This window comes from Alexandromys fortis, unplaced genomic scaffold (genome assembly GCF_014885135.2).
Source record: "Alexandromys fortis isolate MF-2015 unplaced genomic scaffold, M_Fortis_MF-2015_v1.1 scaffold_88, whole genome shotgun sequence".
Classification (NCBI taxonomy): domain Eukaryota; kingdom Metazoa; phylum Chordata; class Mammalia; order Rodentia; family Cricetidae; genus Alexandromys; species Alexandromys fortis.
Window position 1 is genome coordinate 4,465,361 of NW_026067961.1, and position 6,642 is coordinate 4,472,002.

Below are 6,642 nucleotides of genomic sequence, written 5' to 3' on the forward strand. Positions count from 1 at the left end.
CTCATTCGCACCAGGCAATTTAAAAGACTATGAAATTTTGGAATCTTATTGTAACAGTATCACAGAGAGAGAGAGAGAGAGAGAGAGAGAGAGAGAGAGAGAGAGAGAGATCTGGAAGACGGTTCATTCTTTTGAGAGGCTCGAATCACTTTCTCTTCAGTACTTAAGCATTTTCACCCTCAGACCTTTGTGACTTGCGTTTACACACCTTAAGTCACTTTCTTAGACCCTGAAACAATTTTAGATCCTCACATCTTAAGCTTCCATATCCTCACATAAGCTTTACACCTTGAGCCTCTTTCTTCCCCTCTAAGTCACCGGGAGACACAGGTGGCTGACCCCTGAGAGCAGTCACTGCAAGGCACCTTCCTTTAAATGAGGGGATGCTCCTGTGTTAAACCTCCAGCCCCCTAAGGTGTTTCTTCCCATAATCCCCCAGAAAAGTCCACAAAGGTTCAAAAACACAATGAAAACAATAGTAAAGAAAGCTATGCAGACTGTGCCTGTGTGGAGGAAAGGAGGCCCAGGCTCCTGGGGACAGATGTTGAGTTGACTCTTGAAGTGTTAGTCCCCACAGGCAGTTAGGTAATGACCCCATTGTAAAAGTCAGCAAGATGCATGTGGAGCAAGACCACAGATCTCAGATATTTTATTTTTTTATTGATTTTTTAAGACAGTCTCATACAGCCTAGGCTGTCCTGGAAGTCACCGTAACCTCAGGCACGATCCTCTTGCCCTTACCTCCCAGGTGGGATTACAGATACAAGCCACTCAATTTGTGCCGTGCTGCAGCGCCAGGCAAGCAGACTCTGCCCCAGGTTTCTGATTGGGAGCTGACCGCTGTCACCAGCCACTGAATCACTTTTTCAACAATTGCAAAAACAATTTCTGTTGTTCCCAGCATAACTTTGAGTCAATAAAATTAATTACCTCACCTAGGAAATTAGCCCCGTGTTTTGCATGCAAAGGTCAATGTTCACCCAGAGAAAGGTACTCAAACATAGCTTGTCCCGGCATAAACATTTATCACGTGGGAGACAGGAACTCATTGTCCACGGTTTGTTTGCTTTATCAGGCATTTACCTGGGGCAGAGTCTGCAGTCCACTTCCTGTCCCAGTTTCTCTTGCCCAACACCTTGGGCAATTGTTTATTTGACAGAGTGTTCTGTCCCTGTCCCCTCTTCTGGGAAGAGGCAAGGGATGCTATACAAATAAAATCACCTGGTGCCTACACACCGATTTCTGCAGAGAGAAAGCGAGGTGTTTGCTAGAAATTGTTATGAAAGAGAAAGTTGCCGTAGTCACCGGAACTTAGCTGTGCTCAACTGTCAGCTTGTGGGGGTCAGATGTTGTCCCTGAGGCTTCCTAACGCTCCTCAGGCCTGTGACAGTGAAACGGAGACCATTGTAATGGTGACCACAGAGTCTGTGGTAAAAACAGGCAGTCTCCTGTTGCCTTACTCGCTTTTATTATGAAGTGTGGATCTTAGAGGAACCCTGGCCAGGCTACCTCTAACTGCCTCCTTTTGATTTGTGCCACGCTCAGCTTTTAGTTCACAAAGTCACACACCTGCTAGTTCAGTCACATGCTAACTAGTTCACAAAGTCACACACTAACTAGTTCACAGCCACACACCAGCTAGTTCAGTCATATGCTAACTAGTTCACAAAGTCACAACTAACTAGTTCACAAAGTCACAACTAACTAGTTCACAGTCATACACAAGCTAGTTCAGTCACATGCTAACTAGTTCACAGCCAGATACCAACACAAGCAGTTGTTATGTAAGAAAGCCTGGCTCAGCATTTCCCACCTCTAAGAAGCGGTCCTAGGGATGGATGTTTGAACCTTGGGCGCAGACATCTCAGGTTAGGCCAAGCCAGATGACAGACAGAGGACTTCCATCAAGAAAGCTTTCAAGAATGGCTCGCATGGGGCTGGAGAGATGGCTCAGTGGTTAAGGGCACTGACTGCTCTTCCAGAGGTCCTGAGTTCAATTCCCAGCAACCACATGGTGGCTCACAACCATCTGTAATGAGATCTGGCGCCCTCCTCTGGCGTGTGGGCATACACGGAGGCAGAATGTTGTATACATAATAAATAAATAAATCTTTAAAAAAAAAAAAAAAAAAAAAGAATGGCTCGCATGTCCTCCAGAGTCATCACAGACCTCGTGTGGATTTACCTGAATCTATTTTTATTAATTTGAGACAGGATCTCATGTATTTCCATCTACTCGATACGTAGCAGGCAATGACCCTGAACTCACTGGGAATCTACGTTGACTTGCTCATTCTACAGTCTTCTCCCATATCACCAACTCCGAAAGTTGGCTTTCACCAACCGCTCAATGTCACACCATAACACCAACTTGGTTTGTTGAAGATTTAATTTGCATTGAGTTTTTCACTGAACTTGACCAATTGTTTCCGCTTCTGCTTTTTAATTGCCTGCTATCCTTGCCTGGCTTTTTCTGTGGACGCTTCTCTGTCACTTAGGTAGTGGGTATTGAGGGCATCCACACCTCTTTGATGTATAGAACCACCAACCCTCCATTGGTCCTGGGCACCATCAGGTTTGAAGTGTGTCCTTCCAAACCTTGTGTGAAAATCTTTCCAATTCGTTTTCCAGATTTAGTAAGCAAATTTATACCAATGTTATCCTGTGATCTCCACAGGCAAGACAAGTTTGTCCCCGAGGGTTCTAAGCACTCATCCATTCTTGGACCAAGTAATGCTGGATAAATCTTTACCTAATGAAAGAGGACTCCCTAGAGACATTATTCCCGCTCCCCACAACATGGCCCTGTTTCCAGCCACAACAAAGGAAATATCTGTCTTATACTTTATTCCCAACACCAGCCTTCATCCTTGTGAAGCTCATATTACATTTTTAAGTGTGTGTGTGTGTGCACGCACGTGTGTAAGAGTATACATGTGTGCTACAGTAGAGAAGCATTTGCAGGAGTCAGTTCTCTCCTCCCACCACGTGGATCCCGGGCATCAAATTTTACCCCATGAACCGTCTCACCGGCCCTGGATTGCTTTAAGGATTCTAGGAGATTTCCTTGATATACTATATTAAGACTGCATAGCCTAGAATACCATCACTGAGGAAGCTGAGGCAGGAGGATTATGAACTCAAGACCAGCCTGGGCTAGACAGTGAGATCCTGTCTCAAAAAAACGGTGGGCTTGGAATTTAACTTAATGGTTTGGCACTCATCTAGCAAGTTTCAGACCCTGATTCTCATCCCAAGCACAGCCACCACACACACACACACACACAGAGGGAGGGTCATGTACACACAGACTCCCAAGAATATGGCATCCTCCACTGTATACAAAAACAGAGAAACAGCTATGGCTCTGCTTCCAGTCCTTGTGTGTTAGGAGTCTTTGGAGATCACAAACTATTGATCAAATGACCTCACTGGAACGCTCGCCTCCACCCCCCTGGGAACCAATAGAACTGAGCTTAGCCTCCGGTTAGAATCCGTGTCACTTTGTCCATCTCAGAATGAGTTTAGGGAGTAACACAAACCTTACACAAGTGGAGAATACGCAGTCGCCACTTCCTGCAGCTTGCACTAGAGAGTTCCAGGAGGCTAACTTCCCAATCCTTCCCTGGATCCAAATTCAAGCTAACGAGCTCCACCTGCGCTCACTCATTCGGCATTTGCGGCATTTACAGCATTTACGGCATTTACAGTACACTGGCTCCATGGGCTCTTTCCTAAGGTGCCAGCAGCAGAGATTTATTTCATTCCTCTTTAGAAAGTGGGTTCATCTGGAATGGAACCCCCCCGTAGTCACCAATGCCTCAGTATGGGTCCATTCATAGGATGGCACAAAGCCACCAAGGCCACCAAACCCAGAAGGGCTGGGGTCAGAATTCCTACCCAGGCCATCTGCTTCTTTACCGCGGCGCCTTATAGGGAGGGCGCATGCTCATGCGCAATGCAAACATCCCACCCTGGCCCATCGTGCCTGAGATGACTCTCCTGGGATTCAGTTAGAAATGAAAGACTTGAGCCCCATTCCAATGGTGCCAGTCAACCGCCAGGCTGGTAGGTGAGTCACTTCTCTCCCATGGGCCTGCTTTTCTCATCTAGAAAATGAGGATTTAAGCCAGTGTTGACAAGGTTCCTTCAGGCTCTCACAAGCCAGGCTGGAAGTTTCCATGGAACCACGGCAGTCCTGCCCATACAAGCTCGCTTGGGTTCTGCGCTGGTCCCTTGGCAGCAAGTCCTATTTCCACCTGCCCATCTTTTCCTTGGATCATGTGACATGGTGGCTGTGGAAACATGGAGTATGACGGTCTACATGGAAGAAGGATGCAGTCTTGTTATTTCCAGTCATCTAGTTTTCCTGTCACCAATACTGACGCTGAGGAAACCCTCAGCTTCTCTCCCTCCTGTCACCAACAGTGCACTCCTGGCTGAAGGGGTGGAGAGCCGCTTGTTGGTTCCCGGCCGCCCGGCTAGCTTAGCCCCGAAATAATCACACAGAAACTATATTAATTAAATCACTGCTTGGCCCATTAGCTCTAGCTTCTTATTGGCTAACTCTTATATTAATTTAACCCATTCCTATTAACCTGTGTACCGCCACGTGGCAGGGGTTTACCAGGTAAAGTTCCCAGCATCTGTCTCTGGTGGCTCCATCTCTTCTCTCTGACTCCGCCCTTTTTTCTCCCGGCATTCCTTTTAGTTTTCCCCACCTAGCTCTGTTCCCCTATAGCTCTGCTAGAGACTCAAAGCAGTTCCTTTATTAACCAATGACATTCACAGCATACAGAGGGGAATCCCATACGCTGATGTGTGAATTACCATGGCAACAACTGTCTGAGCTGATTTGCAGGAACTTAGAGGCAGCTTGAACACCTGAAACTCCCAGCCATTCATATCAGTCCGTGTAGGCCTGGGTACCGGTTGGATGTCCCAGAACTCAGACCTCCACTCTTGGGTGATGCTAATGCCGTTTTTCCTGAGCACGTGTTTGCTATAAAGACAATTGCTATGAACTCAGAGACTTCTGATTTAACCCGCAGCCAGCTTTCCCCATGTCAGACACCCCTGTTTCCTACCTCGTAATTATTCCTGAATCCAGGCCTGGCTACATGGTGCAGCAGGAGAAGGTACATGCCGTGAAACCTTGATGGCTTGAGTTCAATCCCCCCAATCCCAGCTGAAAATGGGAGGTGAGACTCGGCTCCACAGAGCTGTCCCCCGAGCAGCACAGAGACACCGCTGCACACACGCATGTGCACGTACGCATCACACGCTCACATCCATGTGATAAAGATTGATGAAATAAAGTTTCTTTCCTTCAATAATAGGGCTGGAGAGATGGCTTGACGGCACCAACATGGCAGCTCACAATCAGCCAACACTCCGGTTCCAGGGATCCATTGACTTCTGATCTTCACTGGCGTCAGACACACACGGCGCATGTGCATACTAATACACAAAAATAAATTGTAAAATCTGGGAAAAAGGGTATTCGTAACCCTTCTCAGGAATGCAGGCTGTGGATCTGGGACTCTGTTCCCATGCAGATGCTCATGAGTCGATTCTAACCTCGCCAAGCCCGATATTACAGTCCCAGCATTCCGGTCTCCCCAGCTCCTACAGGAATTACCTGTAAAGGGCCGCCTACAAAATTCTAAGTCTTCTCTAACACACATATCCCCAAATTTCCAAATTGTATCCACAGATCAGTCCCAAAGAACAAAGAAGCTATGTTCAGTGGTTTGGTCCCAGAACCACCCCACAGTGGTAGATACTTTGTGACATCAAGGGAGGAAGGGTTGTTTGGATTGTTCCGCTCTGATATGTCAGCAGAGGACATGGGAGAAGGAGGCTGCTCACACCACAGAGGGCGAGACAGGAACTAGACACCACAGCTCAACTACTGTATCACGCCGTCCCCACCATGATGGACCAAAACCATGAACCAAGAAAAATCTCTTACTTCTGTCTGGCCTCTTCTCACGACAATGCAAGAATAACGCGGCTGCAGAAGTCGACCTGGAAACCAAATAAACTCTTAGATGTTGATACGAATAAACTGACGAGTGGAAGTAATTTAGAAAGTGTAAAGCGGGCTTAGAGACGCAAATTTAATAAATATTGCCATGGAAATACCTCAGTGCTTTTCTTAGCTTCATAGGAAAGAAATGTCTTAGGTGCTGGCACAAGCTGATACAGAGGGGAATCCCACACGCTGATGTGTGAATTACCAAGGCAACAATGTCTGAGCTGATTTGCAGGAACTTAGAGGCAGTTTGAACATCTGAAACTCCCAGCCATTCATATCAGTCCATGTAGGCCTGGGTACCGGTTGGATGTCCCAGAACTCAGACCTCCACTCTTGGGTGATGCTGATACACTCAAGGTTTGGGGGTAGGAGGTTTTAGAGTCCAAGACCAAGTGGCCTATGAAAGATTTACTTTAAAAATAAAGAAATAGGAACTGGAGAGATGGCACAGGGTTAAGAGCACCGACTGCTCTTCCAGAGGACCTGAGTTCAATTCCAAGCAGCCATGGTGGCTCACAACCATCTAAAATGAGATCTGGTGCCCTCTTCTGGCATAAAGTCATACATGCAGATCAAACACACACACATATATAAAATAAACA

At 46.7% G+C, this 6,642-nt stretch overlaps 1 long non-coding RNA gene across 1 annotated transcript; it reads right to left on the reverse strand.

Annotated features, from left to right (window-relative positions):
* Nucleotides 1–2,808: 2,808 nt before the first annotated feature.
* On the reverse strand, nt 2,809–6,075 carry LOC126508155 (uncharacterized). Its single transcript, XR_007593730.1, has 3 exons — nt 5,975–6,075; nt 5,088–5,460; nt 2,809–4,320 (listed from the first exon to the last, which is right to left on the reverse strand). It is a non-coding gene; the product is annotated as an uncharacterized lncRNA (long non-coding RNA).
* Nucleotides 6,076–6,642: the final 567 nt, after the last annotated feature.